Source organism: Eptesicus fuscus, chromosome 5, assembly GCF_027574615.1.
Source record: "Eptesicus fuscus isolate TK198812 chromosome 5, DD_ASM_mEF_20220401, whole genome shotgun sequence".
NCBI lineage: Eukaryota > Metazoa > Chordata > Mammalia > Chiroptera > Vespertilionidae > Eptesicus > Eptesicus fuscus.
In genome coordinates, this window is record NC_072477.1 from 94,939,703 (window position 1) to 94,957,699 (window position 17,997).

General features: G+C 42.3%; 1 protein-coding gene across 1 annotated transcript in view; it reads left to right on the forward strand.

The window, feature by feature from the left end:
- The window catches only part of MPP7 (MAGUK p55 scaffold protein 7), a 345,710-nt gene that overhangs the window by 46,518 nt on the left and 281,195 nt on the right, over positions 1-17,997 (forward strand). The gene's annotated exons all lie outside the window — the stretch shown is intronic.

Here is a 17,997-nt window from a genome sequence, read left to right on the forward strand (position 1 = left end):
CCGCTGCTCGCACCCACTGCCCATGCTGGTCCATCCCGCTTGTGCCTGTAGCTGGCGCTGGAGCTGCCACTTGCACCTGCTGCCGGCACCCGGCGCTGGTCCCGATCGCCCCTGAGGGCTTCTCCACCTCCCCCTGTTCCTGAAGGGTGATCGGGGCAGCAGTCACCAGCTTGCACCCACTGACAGTGCCAGCCCCACTCATACCCAGTGCCGGCGCCAGCCCCAATTGCTCTGTGCCCTCAGCGAGTGCGAGTAGGACCTGTGCTGTCAGCGCGTGGGACTGGCAGCAGCGGGGCAGATGGGACCGGGGCCGCAGCGGGAGGGGCCAGGCAGGGGCGTGGAGGATGGGCCGAGACCTGCCCCCGTGCCAACTGCAGCCTTGCGGCCCACAGTTCCTTTCAAGGTGCATGAATTCGTACACTGGGCCCCTAGTTTAATATAATTTAATATAAAGTCAATATGAAGTAGGTTAGTGATTTTAAAAAAGGGACTTTTCTTGGAGCAATGGGCGCACGATGAACTGTGTAGATGATGTTTTGTTGAGTTGTACGTTTGAAATCTGTGTGGTTTTATGAATCATTGTCATCCCAGTAAATGCAATTAAAAAAACAAACTCAATGCCCCCCAAAAAAGAACAAAAGCCCAGTGGTAGGCAATTCCTGTCTCACCTAAACATCCCTTGCCATTAATTCATTGCTTTCCAAATGGTAATTTATTGGGCTCTTTTCTTCCCTCTTTCCTTTCCATAGCAATTTACTCTTCAGGGATTAAGGCAAAGAAATACAGCCCTTGAGCCTTAGATACATTTAGCAAGATTTTCAGAATTTGTGGAGCTATGATTTATATGATTTATCATTTCTAGAACCAGCATCTTGGCTGGTTCTAGAAATGTTCTCAAGAATAAAAAGAATTTGAGACATTGTCACATTTTCTTAATCCAAGGAGATTACAATACAATTGAAGATAATTCACTAAGAGTGGACAGAGCAAAACTATCTCTTTTTAATAATGGGGAGATGATGCCTGGAACAGTCAAACAGGCAAAATTACTTAGTTCACTTCGTGTAACTGTTGCACAGATTTATTATTGTTCCCCTTTCTGATTAACCCAGCACTCAAGTCTGGCCCAATAGTTTAGGCTTCAGAGAAGTCAGGGTCCTTGTCTTTTATAAGCTCTTTTTCTCTTTTACATTTTACTGGATAATCTCACGAGCTTTCCCCTTAAAGCAGTGATGGGCAACCTTTTGAGCTTGGTGTGTCAAACTTCGCCAAAAAAACTGAGCATAACTCGGGTAGTGTGTCACTTTGAGGAAAAAACATTATTTCACAAATGTTTCATCCTCAGGAGCAGCAAATATTTCATCCTCGGCATGCGGCCACCTCAGCGGCTGCATGTCATCAGAAATGGCTACGCGTGTCAGTGCTGACACGTGTATCATAGGTTCGCCATCACTGCCTTAAAGCTATAAAATCCTACTCTTTAAACTCCCCAGTCCATTTTTGGCTGGTAGCTCCACTCAGCAGTTCAGGACATTCACCCTTCCCAGCTTTTCTTTTACCAAAAATAGAGAAATCATTAAAATCTTTAAAGAAATGCAAATGAAAAGAGGCTTTTTTAAAGGAAACACAGAATGAATTTGCAGCTGTTAGGTGAGTGGGAGTTTCACCCCGACATGGATATGTATGTTAGAAATGGCGCTTTTATTGTCAGATTATTCACTTTTAATGTTACCTAAATAAGTTCAAATTTCAATTAGTCCTAAGTGTCCATTAAGTTTCCTCTATTAAGAGATGCTTTTGTCAACTTGGGGAAAAAAATCATCTTTTAATGCTTTTGTTTGAGATTGGATGTAGACGTGTATTTCTTGCATTTTTACACATTGAAGAAAACAGTGGCTGAGAGCAGTTTGACTAGAAAATGGAAGACCTTGATGGGAAGACTAAAAGCATGAGAGTTGAGGCCAGCTTCCTGGTTTTATGACCCAGGATTGAATAATATCTGATTTTTAATATCTCACAGAAAGCTTACGAAATTTACAAGTCCTCTGGTAGTTTCGTTGTTTTTCAGTCTCATCTCTCTTCCTTACAGATAAGGATGAGATCTCACAGTAATTACAGTTTATGCAGGGAATGCCCTGCTTCAGAATACTTGGAGTGTGACCAGCCCTATTTTACTTGAGTCTCTGAGTAAAACCACAGAATAAAGTCTGGTCGCATAGATTCAGAATTATGGAACTGGAATTGATTTTCAGATGATCAAATCTAAATATGATTATACTTTGGAATTTCCTGTTACAGCCTGGTATAGAACTGTGCAGATCATAATAGTTTGATAATTATTTGATAACTTTAAGCAATATATAAAACTTAAGTCACAAAAGGTAGAGGTTAATTTTGAAAGTGCCAGAAATTTTGAGCTCTACTCTCTTGTTTAAGATGTGGTCACTGTTAGTGGTCAGTACCTTTCTGGAATTGTAAAACAAAACTAAAAATGGACTAGGAACTAGCTTAGGAAAGTATAGACCAGAAGACCAAAAGTTAAATAAATGCAAAAGTTTGAATAAATAGATGGTGGGGATAGAGCCTGCGCATATTGGTGTAGATATATTGAAGTCAAAATAGCTGTGAAGCTCACCAAGCGTCGCTCAGTGGTTGAGTGTCGACCTATGAACCAAGAGGTCACAGTTTCCAGTTGGGGCACATGCCGGGTTGTGGGCTCGATCCCCAGTAGGTGTGCAGGAGGCAGCCAGTCAATGATTTTGTCTCATCATTGATGTTTCTCTCTCTCTCTCCTCTCCCTTCCTCTCTGAAATAAATATAAAATAGCTGTGCATTAGAGTCAGTACCATGTTGATATCATGAGTGAAGTAGTAACTGTCCAATGAAGATACTGTCATTAAAAACTTTAATGGCCCTGGCCTGTGTGGTTCAGCAGTTAGAGCATCATCCCCTGGACTGGAGGGTCTCTGGTTTGATTGTTGTTTTCTCTCTCTCTCTCTCTCTCTCTCTCTCTCTCTCTGTCTCTCTCTCTCTCTCTCTCTCTCTCTCTCTTTCTCGTTAGTGAAAAAAACACACCATATCCTCGGGTGTGGATTAAAAACAACAAAAAATAACAACAAAAAACAAAACTTCTACCACGTTCCAGTATATTTTATTTAAATTGATCCATTGTTGCATACTTGTTTGGTTATTTTTTAGGGTAAATTCCTACAAGTTAAATCGTTGGTTCAAATGATATAACCACATTTAGAATTTAAGGTGTATGGTCATGTGGTTTCTTTTTCTTTTTTCAATCCTCACCCGAGGATATTTTTTCATTGATTTTTAGAGAGAGTGGAAGAGAGATAGAAAGACAGAGAGAAATATCTATGTGAGAGGGACACATTGATTAGTTGCTTCTTGCACGAGCCCCGACCAGGGCCCGGGCTGGGAAGGAGCCTGCAACCTAGATTTGTGCCCTTGACCAGAATCGAACCCGGGACCCTTTGGTCTACAGGCCAATGCTCTATCCACTGAATTAAACCGGCTAGAGCTGTTTTTTATTTTTTTTTTAAATTAAAAAATCTTGTTTAAGTAGTAATGGGTGTTTATTTTCATTTTGAAATTCATTATTTATTAGAAAAAATAAATAAACCCAAACTCATAAAAAAGGAGACTAGATATGATTCAGAGTGGGGGGGGGGGTGGAGTAAGGCTAAGGTCATAAGGTATAAACTTCCAGTTAAAGGATACATCAGTACTGCATAACATGATGACTACAGTTAACTGAATAAATTTTATTTTTTTTTGCTTTCTCTTTTTGTATCAATATGAGATGATGGACTGATTTTATAGCAGTAATCATTTCACAATATATATAAGTCAAACCATTACACTATACATTTTAAACTTCCACAGTGATAAATATCAGTTATATTTCAAAGCTGGGGGAAGGTTTTTTTAGAGCTTTTAACATTTCCAACTGAAGTTGAAAATTGCTTTTGTTAGCATGACTTTAATTTCCCCTTTTGAAATGAAATTATGGCACCCTCTACTGATTTGGAAAGGAATTGCTGAAAAGTAATATCCAGGTATGAATAAGACTATCAATGCACAACTGAGGCTTTCTTGTTATTCATGTGATGGTCCTGTTTGCTTGTACTTCTCATTAGGCAGTAGGATGACAGACAGGCGATTCAACCCATATTGGAAGCAGGCAGAGGAACTAGAGTGAGAAAATACACAGAGGCATGAAATAACGGTGTTTCGGGGCTTTGCAGGAAGTTTTATAGAACATTTGAGGGACATCGTTGGTGTGATTTTTGCCCTGAAAGACACTGGAGAGGTGCCCTGGCCTGTGTGGCTCAGTTATCCCATACACTGAACGCCTCGGGCACATACCCACGTTGTGGATTCAATCCCCAGCTGGAGTGCATTTGGGAGGCAACCAGTTGATGTTTCACTCTCACATTGATGTCTCCCCTCCCCGCTCCTCTCTCTAAAATCAATTTAAAAATTAAAAAAAAGGAAGTGGAGAGGATGGAGGGCATGAGTGATTTTAAGGAATATTTACTTTATCATGAGAGTACTGAGTCATCTTTTATAGCTTTACTACAGGCCCGGTGCACGAATTCGTGCACCAATGGGGTCCCTCAGCCTGGCCTGTGGGATTGGGCTGAAACTGGCTCTCCGACATCCCCTGAGGGGTCCCAGATTGCAAGAGGGCGCAAGCCAGGCTGAGGGACCCCACTGATGCACGATCGGGGCTGGACCTCAGCAGCAAGCTAACCTACTGGTCGGAGCATCTGCCCCCTGATGGTCAGTGCATGTCATGGCGAGCAGTTGAGCAGCCTTAGCATATCAGTAGCATATTACACTTTGATTGGTTGAATGGCTGAACGGCCGACTGGTCGACTGGACACTTAGCATATTAGGCTTTTATTATATAGGATTTAAAGTAGTAATGTGGTCATTTAAGTAGCTTAGAAAGAGGATGCTGGTAGCAGTGTGTAGGAGGGGTTGGAGGTAGGAACAGACCAATTTGATGGTCATTGCATTTGCCGGGTGGTTGATGAGGATCCCAAAGAGACACATAGCTCTGAGGTAGGAGAGACTGGGAGACATGGAAGTTCTTTTCCAAAAACTTACCACAAAAATTTTCAAATAAATAGAGTAGTACAATGAACCATATATGCCCACCTTAGTTACAACATTTGGTAACATTTTGCCATATGTGCTATCTATCTATCTATCTATCTACACACACACATACATACTAGAGGCCTCGTGCACGAAATTCGTGCACAGGGGAGGTGTTCCTCAGCCCAGCCTGCACCCTCTCCAATCTGGGACCTCTCGAGGGATGTCCGACTGCCCGTTTAGGTCCGATCCCACTGGGATCGGGTCTAAACGGGCAGTCGGACATCCCTCTCATAATCCAGGACTGCTGGCTCCCAACTGCTCGCCTGCCTGCCTTCCTGATTGCCCCTAACTGCTTCTGCCTGCCAGCCTGATCACCCCCTAACCACTCCCCTGCCAGCCTGATTGATGTCTAACTGCTCCCCTGCCAGCCTGTTTGCCCCCAACTTCCCTCCTCTGCCGGCCTGGTCACCCCTAACTGCCCTCCCCTGCAGGGTTGATTGTCCCCAACTGCCCTCCCTTGCAGGCCTGGTGCCTCCCAACTGCCCTCCCCTGCTTGCCTGATCGCCCCTAACTGCCCTCCCTTGCAGGCCTGGTCCCTCCCAACTGCCCTCCCCTGCTGGACATCTTGTGCTGGCCATCTTGTGCTGGCCATCTTGTGTCCACATGGGGGCAGGACCTTTGACCACATGGGGGCAGCAATCTTGTGTGTTGAAGTGATGGTCAATTTGCATATTACTCTTTTATTAGATAGGATAGAGGCCTGGTGCATGGGTGGGGGCCAGCTGGTTTGCCCTGAAGGGTGTTCCAGATCAGGGTGGGGTTCCCTTGTGGTGTGGGGCGGCCTGGGAGAGGGGCCTGTGGTGGTTTGCAGGCCAGCCATGCCCCCTGGCGACCCAAGCGGAGACCCTGGTATCTGGGATTTATTTATCTTCTATAATTGAAACTTTGTAGCCTGGAGCAGAGCCAAGCCTTCTGCTTGCTCCGTGGTGGCAGCTATTTCTGTTGGGACTTATGTATCTTCTATAATTGAAATTTTGTAGCCTTTAGCGGAGGCCTGGGCCGGCTAGGGTATGCGGAAAGCTTGGCTTCCTCCATCGCCTGGGGCAACCCTAGCCTCCTGCTCTTCCAGCTCCATGGCTGCCACCATTTCTGTTGGAATTTATTTACCTTCTATCATTGAAACTTTGTATCCTTGAGTGGAGGCCTGGGCCTGCCAGGATGTGTGGAAAGCTTGGCTTCCTCCATTGCCAGGGAAACCCAAGCCTCCCTCCTGCTCTCTGTGGCCACAGCCATCTTGGTTGGGTTAATTTGCATACTCGCTCTGATTGGCTGGTGGGCGTGGCTGGTGGACGTGGCTTGTGGGTGTAGCAGAGTGATGGTTAATTTGCATATTACTCTTTTATTAGATAGGATATATATATCTACCTACCTATGAAGCATTTTAGAGTAAGTTGCAGATATCATTACTCTGCATCTCTAATTACTTCAGCAAGCATCTCTCCAAAATAAGGATGTCAGGGGAGAGATGTTCTAGGAGATAAAATCAGCAAAGTTAGGTTTTGGGATTAAAGATAATGGGTTATTTTATAGCCAATAAGAGGATCCACATTGGCACAAATTCTTGGTTTACTGCTAGTAATTTGTGGTTATATAGTGTTTTTCTCCTATCCCGAGAGTTTCAGAGATGGATATATGGTAAATGCTATTACATTTTAAATATAAACTTTAAAAAACTTAAAAAACATTTATAATCAGAAAAAAATGTCAAATGCACACAATGGTTAAAGAGAATACAGTAGGTCCTCGGGTCTCCTTGGAGATCTGTTCCTACTGCGAGACATAATGCAATTTTCGCCATAAGTCAGAACCCACTTACATAAGCACCTACGTCACTCACATGGAGCACATACAGAACAGTAATGAAGTGAAACGGTAAGAAAAAATTAGAAGAAACATAACAATTCCTGACCTTTACTTGTGGTAAATAAATAATAAAAAACATAAAGCACATATGTACAGACGTTGTAATGATGGAACTTTTTTTTTTTAAAATATATTTCTTTATTGATTTCAGAGAGGAAGGGAGAAGGAGAGAGAGAAACATCAATGATGAGAGAGAACCACCGATTGGCCGCCTCCTGCACACTCCCCACCGGGGATTGAGCCCACAACTCAGGCATGTGCCCCCGGCCAGAATCGAACCCGGGACCCTTCAGTCCGCAGGCCGACGCTCTATCCACTGAGCCAACCCGACTAGGGCGAACTTTTTTTTTTTTTTATAAATACTGTAAATGGGAGATGGCGATGTAACCACACAACGGCGTGCGTTGAGTCTGACGTAACCCTAGGACTGCCTGTAGGGTTCCTGTCTGAGGTAGTGGACCGCCAGGCTTCTCCACGGAGGAGAGACGGGTAATTAGAGGAGCTGACCAGCCTTCTCCCAAAAGGAGGAAGAGGGGCCAGGCCCTTGGATCATGCCAAAGGCCCAGACTGGCAGAAGTTCGTGTGAGAAAGCAGCTGTGCAACCAGCACCGGTGTGATCCACCCCATGGCTCATGGAGAGCGTGAGCATCAGCAAGCCATCTGGCACTCGTAGGGGCTACTTACCAGGGGGATGAAGGGTCGTGGTGGGGAGAGCCTGAAGCTGGAAACGCCAAAGGGCACTTGGGCATAGAATGCTCACCTTTTAATATCTTTATTTAGTAGGGAATTTGCTTACTATACCTTTGATCTAATAAGTATTTTACGTTATGATCAGTGAGATTAGTAACTCTTCCTCCTTCGGGAGGATAATATTACCATAGCTGAAATTAGTGGAGATTCCAGTGTTCATTCATTCAACAAATACTTATGGAGCCACTTGTTATTATGGCAAACGCTATTCTAAGACACTAGAAATTCAACCGTGAGCAACACAAATTCCCTGCCCTTGTGTATCTTATATTCGAGTAGGAAAGACACTCCACAAGATAAGTGAAATATATGTAGCATATTAGATTGTGATAAGCACTAAGAAGAAACATTAAGTGAAGGCAGGGTATGTATGTGTGAAGGGAGGCCAAGAAACTCGATTAAGATGCCATTTGGGGAAAGACCCATGAAAACTGAACCACTGGAGTTATGTTGATCTGTGTAGAGTTTGCATCATTTGTCATTTCTTGTGTGGGTCTGTCTCCTTTCAAGAATGTATGAACATAGCCCTGGTTCAGGTGGTTGAGCATCCTCCCGTACACGAAAAAAGGTGGCAGGTTTGATTTCAGGCACATAGCCAGGTTGTGGGTTCCATCTCCAGTCAGGGCATGTACAGGAGGCAACCGATCAATGTTTCTCTCTCACATCGATGTTTTTGTTTCTCTCTCCCTCCCTTTCTCAAAACCAATGAAGAAAGAAAAAGAATGCGTGAATACGAAGTAACTTAAAGTTGGCTTCTATATGGCTTTATTATGTTGAGTAGTTTCCTTCTATTCCTAGTTTATTGAGTGTTTTAATCATGAAAGGTATTACATTTAGTCAAATGCCTTTTCTATGTGAATTGAGATGATCATATTGTTCTTCATTCACATAACGTGGTTTATCACATTGATTGATTTTCATATGTTGAATCATCCTTGCATTCCTGGGATAAAGCCCACTTGGTAATGGTATATAATCCTTTTAATGTGCTGTTGAATTTGGTTTGATAGTATTTTTTAGCATTTTTAATTTACTATTTATTAGGGATATCAGTCTGTAGTTTTAGTGTTTTTGTTTAGCTTTGGTCTCATGGTAATGTTGGCCTCAGAAGGAGCTTGGCAGTGTTCCCTCCTCTTCAATTATGGGGAAGATTTGAAGGAGGCTTGGTGTTAATTCTTTAAATGTTAAGTAGAAAAAAAAATGTTAAGTAGAATTCTCCAGTGAAGTCATCTGGTCCTGGGCTTTTCTTTGCTGGGAGATTTTTGATTACTGTTTCTATCTCCTTATTCATTTTAGATCTTTTTAGATTTTTAAATTTTGTCATGGTTTAGTCTTGATAGGTATGTTTCTAGGAATTTCTCCATTTATTCTAGGTTGTCCAACTTGTTGGTAGTTTGTTGTAATCCTTGTTATTTCTGTGGCATCGGGTACTGTCTTTTCTTTACTTTTAATTGTAGTTATTTGAATATTCTATCCTTTTTTCTAAGAGTTTGTCAATTGTGTTGATCTTTAGGAAAAAAACAACTTTTAGTTTTATTATTTCTTTTTAAATTCTATATTTTGTTTATGTCTGCTCTAATCTTTATTACAGTGGAACCTCGGTTCTCAAATTTAATTCATTCTGGAAGGTTTTGAGAAGCGATTTGTTTGAAAACTGAATCATTTTTCCCCACTAGAAATAATGTAAATTCAATTAATCTATTCCCTGCCCCCAAATGATTCCCTGTTTAAACCTTGCTTATATACAGTACATGTCTAATGTACTGTTTAATCTATAAATAAACACTTCTTAAATTTATCAAACCTTAAATGAATTTTTAATATACCACTGCCTCCTAAATGCTATCACTGGTGAACTGCTTTTCAGCTAACTGCTTTTTGTTTATACAATCAACAGACAGTTTTCTACCTATTCAATTGCCTGTGATTGTTATTTTGTGGGCACTTTCATATCCTTAGCAATATTAGCACTCTTGATGGTCTCTATATGTTTTATTTTTATTTATTTATTTATTTTAGAAATTTACAAAATTTTATTATGAAAAATTTCAAATATATACATAAGTAGCTATAACAGGTAATATGTATATAATGAACACCTGGCTTTAACAACTATCAACATTTGGCCAATCTTTTTTTGGGGGGGGGTGGTTTTTTATTTTTTTAAAAATAAATCTTTATTGTTCAGATTATTACAATTGTTCCTCTTTTTCCCCCCATAGTTCCCCTCCACCCGGTTCCCACCCCACCCTCTGCCCTTACTCCTCCCCCCACACTGTCCTCATCCATAGGTGTACGATTTTTGTCCAGTCTCTTCCCACACCCCCCACTCCCCTTTCACCCTAAGATTTGTCAGTGCACTCTCTTTCTATGCCCCTGATTCTATTATATTCACCTGTTTATTCTGTTCATCAGATTTTTTATTCACTTGATTTTTAGATTCACTTGTTGATAGATGTGTATTTGTTGTTCATAATTTTTATCTTTACCTTTTTCTTCTTCTTCCTCTTCTTAAAGAATACCTTTCAGCATTTCAAATAATACTGGTTTGGTGGTGATGAACTCCATTATCTTTTTCTTATCTGTGAAGCTCTTTATCTGACCTTCAATTCTGAATGATAACTTTGCTGGGTAGAGTAATCTTGGTTGTAGGCTCTTGCTATTCATCACTTTGAATATTTCTTGCCATTCCCATCTGGACTGCATAGTTTCTGTTGAGAAATCAGCTAACAATCGTATGGGTGCTCCCTTGTAGGTAACTAACTGTATTTCTCTTGCTGCTTTTAATATTCTCTCTTTGTCTTTTGCTCTTGGCATTTTACTTATGATGTGTCTTGGTGTGGTCCTCTTTGGATTCCTTTTGTTTGGAGTTCTGTGCACTTCCTGGACTTGTAAGTCTATTTCTTTTACCAGGTGGGGGAAGTTTTCTGTCATTATTTCTTCAAATAGGTTTTCAATATCTTGCTCTCTCTCTTCTTCTGGCACCCCCATAATTCAGATGTTGGTACGCTTGAAGTTGTCCCAGAGGCTCCTTACACTATCTTCATATTTTTGGATTCTTTTTTCTTTTTGCTTTTCCGGTTGGGTGATTTTTGCTTCTTTGTATTTCAAATCTTTGACTTGATTCTTGTGATCCTCTAGTCTGCTGTTGGATCTCTGTATATTATGTTTTATTTCAGTCAGTGTATGCTTAATTTCTAGTTGTTCCTTTTTCATATCCTCGAGGGTCTCACTAAATTTATCGGCGGTTTCTAGAAAATTCTTGAAAAACCTTATAACCGTGGTTTTGAACTCTATATCCAGTCTTTTGCTTTCCTCCATTTCTTTCATTTGTGACCTGTTTCTTTGTCTCCACATTTTGGCTGCTTCCCTGAGTTGATAGAGTGGCTTTGTGTGCTAGGTGTCCTATAGGGCCCAGTGGCTCAGCCTCCCCAGTTACCTGAGGTGGACACTCTTGGTGCATCCCTTTGTGGGCTGTGTGCACAGTCTTGTTGTAGATAAGCCTTGATTGTTGTTGGTATCACTAGGAGGAATTGACCTCCAGGCCAATTGGCTGTGGGGATCAGCTGTGTCTACGATGGGAGAACTTCTGTGCTGGAGTCACCCTTATGAGACAAGACTTGCTTATTGCTCACTGAGTCTGCCCCCTGAGTGTGTCCCTTATGGATCTGTGGAGTTGTAATCTGGATGGTCCTACTCTGACCCCTGGGTACACTGGCTCTTGTATCTCCAAGGAGGTGCAAATTTAGCCTCTGCCTGTGGCCACCCAGCAGGAGCTACGGAGAGATCTGCAGATTTCTCTTCTTTGTTTGGGTTTTGGAGGTGCGCAGATGAGGCCCAGCTGTGAAGCAATGCAAGCTGCTGCGGGGCCTTGGGCCTTCTTTTGGATGTTCTGGGTCTCACTGACTCAGCTGCAGTTTTTTAGGTAAGTTTAGAATTCAAAGGACCAGGCCATTCATATGCAAAAGCCTCTGTGCTCAGCTTGAATGGGGCGGAGTCTCAGGGCGGAGCAAACAGCAATGGCTTTGTGGGGCGGGATCTCAGGGCAGAGCAAACAGCAATGGCTTCCCGTCAGCCCTGCCCTAAGAGGCCCCTGGGTCTCAGTGTCCCGCGGTAATCGCTGTAAGCACCTCTGAGAGAAAGGCGCCCTTGAGTTTCGCCCACTGCCAGACAGTCCAGTTTCTCCCTGTATGAGTCTGGGTCCCCAGGGTCTCGTTCGGAACTGGAGTTCAGAGCAGTCGGGAGCTTCTGTCTCCCTCCCGCTTGGAAAAGCCAGCCATGTACTCAGTTGCCAGCCCTCTCCGCGCACGTGCCTTAGTACCTCTGCCTTTACTTCCGCAGCTCCTCTAAGTCTCAGTGTGCTTTTCTCTTTCCTTCTAGTTGTAGAGTTTCCACTCAGCCAGCCTTCCTGTGGTTCTGGATGATGTCCGTTTTGTCTTTTAGTTGTAGTTTTGAAATTGTTGTGTGAGGCAGCAGTTCAGGTGTTTACCTAGGCCACCATCTTGGTTTCTCTCTCGGTCTCCATATGTTTTAAAATTGTACTAATCATTGATTTCAGCCAGCAACAAAAGGATTTTCTCCTTTGTTTGTTGCCTGAGAGATGCTTTTTGTCATGCTGATGGATCAGCATGAAAGTCTGGTCGAAAACTGAAGTTTTGGTTGACAACCAGGACATTTTTTCCTGTGAAAAACTTGATTGAGAACCAAATTGTTTGAGATGGGAGAAGTTCCAGAAAGGACATTTGACTGTATAACCTTCCTCTTCTAACTTTGTTCCCTTCCATTTAATCAAGTTATAAAGTTGAGCTATTGATTTTAGACTTTTCTTTTTTAAAAAAACTTTTATTTATTTATTACTTATTAATCATCACCCGAGGATATTTTTTTCATTGATTTTTAGAAAGAGTGGGAAAGAGAGAGAAATATCAATGTGAAAGAAACATATCAATTGGTTGCCTCCTGCATGAGCCCTAACCAGGGTCTGGGCCAGGGAGGAGCCTGCAAACAAGGTACGTGCCCTTGACTAGAATCAAACCCAGGATTCTTTGGTCTGCAGGCCAATGCTCTACCCACTGAGCAAAACCAGCTGGGCATAGACCTTCCTTCTTTTTTAATGTAAGTGTTCACAGTTATAAGCTTCCCTCTTAACATTGTTTCACTGCATTCCATAAGATTTGATTTTTTTTTTTTCAGTTTCATTGATTTCATCTTTGACTTATTAGTTGTTTCAGAGTATGTTGTTTAATTTCCATGTATTTGTGGATTTTCAGTTTTCCTTCTTTTTGGTGTGATTTCTAGTTTCGTTCTGTTAGTGGTTTTATCACTAAAGGGCTATACTTTTGGTAACTATTATAATTAAACTAGAGGCCCAGTGCACAAAATTTGTGCAAGGAGGGGGTGTGTCCCTCTGCCCAGCCTGCACCCTCTCCAATCTGGGACCCCTCTCACAACCCAGGACTGCTGGCTCCTAACCGCTCGCCTACCTGCCTGCTTGATTGCCCCTAACCACTTCTGCCTACCAGCCTGATCACCCCCTAACCACTCCCCTGCCAGCCTGATTGACACCTAAGTGATCCCCTGCCAGCCTGATTGCCCCTAACTGCCCTCCCCTGCTGGCCTGGTCACCCTCAACTGCCCTCCCCTGCAGGCCTGGTCCCCCCCCCAACTGCCCTCCCCTGCAGGCCTGGTCACCCCCAACTGTCCTCCCCTGCTGGCCTGGTCACCCCCAACAGCTCTCCCCTGCTGGCTTGGTTGCCCCTAACTGCCCTCCTCTGCCGGCCCTGTCACCCCTAACTGCCCTCCCCTGCTGGCCATCTTGTGGTGGTCATCTTGTGTCCACATGGGGCTGGCCATCTTTGACCACATGGGGGCGGCCATCTTGTGTGCTGGAGTGATGGTCAATTTGCATATTACCTCTTTATTATATAGTATGTTAAATTTAGCTCTTTAATAAACATTTTATTTGTATGCATGTTAATTTGAGTAAAAAGTGATACATATTTTTAATAAGATTTTCTTTATTGGCTGATTTAATTTTAGGCTTCTCATGACATTTTGAAATTACTATTATTTAAGGTTGATTCTGTGACATTTTGTTTATAAGAAAGATTCAGTAAGTCTGAATTATGTTCTTGAGTTTCTGACAAACTCCATAATCCTATATAATAAAAGCATAGTATGCAAATCGTCCCCTTGACCAGGAGCTGATTGGGAGTTTGACCAGGGGGCGGGGCCGGCCAGGGGAAGGGAGGGAGGCCCTGGCCAGCAGCAGCGGTGGCAGGTGACCAGGGGAAGGGAGGGAGTACCCAGCCTGCAGCCGCTAGGGACCCTACCAGTGTACTAATTTCGTGCACTGGGCCTCTAGTCTATATAGTAAAAGCCTAAGTGACTGTTACGGTGGAACGACCAGAACGAATGGTCACTATGATGCGCACTGACCACCAGGGGGCAGATGCTCAATGCAGGAGCTGCCCCCTGGTGATCAGTGCACTCCCACAGCGGGAGCACCGCTTAGCCAGAACTCCTTACGCTGGGCTCACAGCTGGCGAGCGCAGCGGTGGTGGTGGGAGCCTCTCCTGCCTCCGAGGCAGTGCTAAGGAGCAGTTAGCCAAGCGGTAAGGAGCAAGCAGGCAGGCGGTAAGGAGCGGTGAGCCAAGCAGTAAGGAGCGAGCAGGTGGGCAGTTAGGAACCAGGGGTCCTGGATTGTGAGGGCTCAGGCTGGGCTGAGGAAACCCCCTCCCCGCTGCATGAATTTTGTGCATCGGGCCTCTAGTTTACTATAACTGTATAGAACATAGGGAAACAATATCCTTGGCTGCCTTGCAAGATGTGACCATAGGTTTTGGAAATATCTGTAGCTTTTATAGGGCATGGATTTTGTAGATGTGGTCTAGTCTTAACTGCTAAAAAAATCAGTGGATTGAAGGCTGAAAACTGAGGTTTTGGGTCTATCAGAGAAGGCATGTGGTTAATGTGCAAGCTAGAGGGTATGGATATGAAATGAGTAGTTTTCTTATTTGTAAATAAACAGGATACAATAAAAAAAGGATATTAAGGGAAATGTTATGAGAAGGAGGAGCTAATATTTGAGCATCTGGTGTGTTCCCAATGCTTTAGATATGTTGTTTCCATCACAAGAAGTACACGAGTCATAGGTATTATTTCCATTTGATACCTGAGAAAACTGAATGAGAAAGCTTAAATAATAGTATTAAGAGTTAGCATTGTGTAGTGTGGTTAGTAGTGTAGGCATTAGATTCTTACATGCTGATATTAGAATCCCTTCCAACTGTGGGCTTAGGGCGAGTTGCTTAAAATTAAGATTCCTCATCCGTAAAATGATGATAATAATGATTGCAAATGAAACAATGCATGTTGAGTCTTGGAAATAAATGTTATTTTATTTGGTTTCCCAAGATCTCATACCTTATAAGTTGTGCATGTAAGTGATAGAATAAGGAGACTGGTCTGTCTCCCACCAAAGCCTGCGTTATTTTCAATATAGGACCTGTTAAAAATGTGCAAGATTAGAGGAAGTGAGAAGTAGAGAGTGATGAAAATGAGGTTGAAAAGTTTTAATAAAACTGTCATCTGTTGGTTGGCTACTCTAGGTTAGCTGTTTTACTTATGTCATTGCATTTAATCTCATTTCATTAAAAAGCCTGGCTAAGATCATGGAGTCAGTAAGGCAGAGCTGGTCTGTCTTTCCAAATGTGTGCTCTTTTCATTAGCCTGGCTGTCTCCCCATAAGTGAAGTAATGAGGTTACTCTGACCTTGAAGGGAAAGAGCTCTTGGAAGGTGGAGTTGGTCACATATAGAATTACTTCTGAGTAGAGGCCAGTATGTTGTTTTTTGGGACATATGGTGATATGGGTTTCATCCTCAAGAAAATATAGTGGGAGATGTAAGCCCAATAAAAATGAAAAAATTACATTGTTGTATCTTAATTATCAAACATGATTACAGCCCCAGCTGGGTACTTCAGTTAGTTGGAGTGTCACCCTGTACACAAACCCACCAAAAGCGTTGTGGGTTTGATTCCCAGTCAGGTCACATACCTAGGTTGTGGGTCGATACCGGTTGGGGTATGCAGGGGAGGCAACCAATTGATGTTTCTCTCTCACCTCCATGTCTTTCTCCCTCCTTTCCTCTCTCCCTCTGTTCTTCCTTTCTTTTCCCCCTCCACCTTCCTCTCCCTTTTTTTCGTTCTTCTCTCTCTAAAATCAATAAACATATCCTCGAGTAAGGATTAAAAAGAAAAAGGATTACAAGATTGTTGTTTTTCCAATAGAGAGGACTTAAGGGAATGCTGGTGGAATGATGGGGTGGATCTGGAATTGAGAGTTAGTCAAAGAAAATGTAATGAAGTTATTCTCCCCTGCCCCAAAAATTAGAGGAAAGAGCTAAAATACAGCAACACAACAACAACAACAGCAAAGTGGGTCATTGATGGTAAAGGGTGTAATCTTGAAGACTACCCAAGACTGTATAGTAGTGGGTGGTAGAAAATAAACATAATTATAAAGAGGTCATCATCCAAGAAGTGTCCCACAGTGAGAAGGTGGGGATGTATCCAGAACTAGATGTTGCTGGTTTTGCTGAGAAAAACCACTGGGGTCCCGTGATTCATTGTAGGTGGTTTGGGTAGTCTGGAATGAGGCCATTGTCGGTGAATGCCAGTTCATTCATTACACCTGTGCTTCCAGACAAAGGGCACTTGAGTGACTGAGTGCCTGTGACATTGTGTGCCTTCCCACAGAGAGCCCTGACCCGGGTAGGCCCTGATGCACTCATGGTTACTGTGCTTTTGGGCAAGTGGGCTAGGGCTCCTTGCAGACATTTCTAGCAACCTTAAAGCATGCGTGTCTCAACACGGAGATTACAAAGCAGCTTTCTCTTATTGCCTCTTTTAAGTCTTTCAAGTTTTATAGGATTCTTTCAATGGGATTCTTCTTTTCCATTGCTTTGGTATTTTCATTTCCACTTGTGGAAAGGAGGTAAGTGAGTTTTATATTACACAATAATTGAACCCTGTTGAGTTTGTAAAATGTGGGATGTTTTCATCACTCATGATATTTTCCTTTTTTTTTTTTTGAAAGCTGGGATATTTTTATGTTTGGTTATCTTAACTAGAGCGCCCTAACATGTTGCCAGGTATAAGCTTATTTTTCATTTTCTATGTGTAGTGACAGACTCTAAGGTTCTTGGACTAGACAAAATTGAAATTTGATATTGTTTATGATTAGGGACTGCGTAGTTTAAAATTACATATAGTTTTGTATACATTTCTGGTAATAAAAATTGAAAAATTTTAAAACTTTCCTTGAATATCTATAACAATAAAAGCGTAATATGCTAATTAGACCAGATGGCTGAACAGTGGAACAACCATCTGGACGACCTTCTAGATGAAGCTGGGCGCCGTGGCTACGAGGGCTGAGGCAGCCGCCACAGCTGCAAGGGCCGAGCCCCTTGCATGAATTTCGTGCATCGGGCCTCTAGTTTAAATATAACCAGTAAAAATGTTCCTGGAAAATATACTAGTTTTAGATCTAAATCACTATCTGATAAGGTGTAATGGTAAAGAATAGTGGTCAGCATACCTGGCCCTCTACCTGTTTCTGGAAATAAAATATTAGGATAACACAGTTATACAGACTCAGTTATATATTTTCTCTATTGAGACAGTCCACATGGACCACAAAGCCTAAAATGTTTACTATCTGCCTTTTGCAGAAAATGTTTGCCCACCCCTGGCATAGAATAGTTCTCAACTTTCGGGGTCTCTGGACCTTTATGTACTCTTAAAAATTACTGAAGACTCTAAAGAATTTTGTTCATGTGCATTATATTGGTATTGAATATGAAAACTGTGAAGTTAAAAATTATATCAATTAATTTAAAAATAACACTATTAAACTGTGACATGTTAACATAAATAACATTTTTATGAAAAATAACATTTTTTCCCTAAAACAAAAAAAAATTAGTGAGTTGGCGATTTCTCTAATGCCTGGCTTAATTGAAGACAGTCATATTCTTATATCGCTGTATACTTTCAATTTGTTGCTATATGTTTTGGTTGAAGGAAATGAAGAAATCCAACCTCAGACAGATCTGTAGTTGGAAAAAGGAGAAATATTGTATAGTAAGTGGCCGGTTCAGTTAATCCTGGGTATTCTTTGATACAACACCAAAATGGA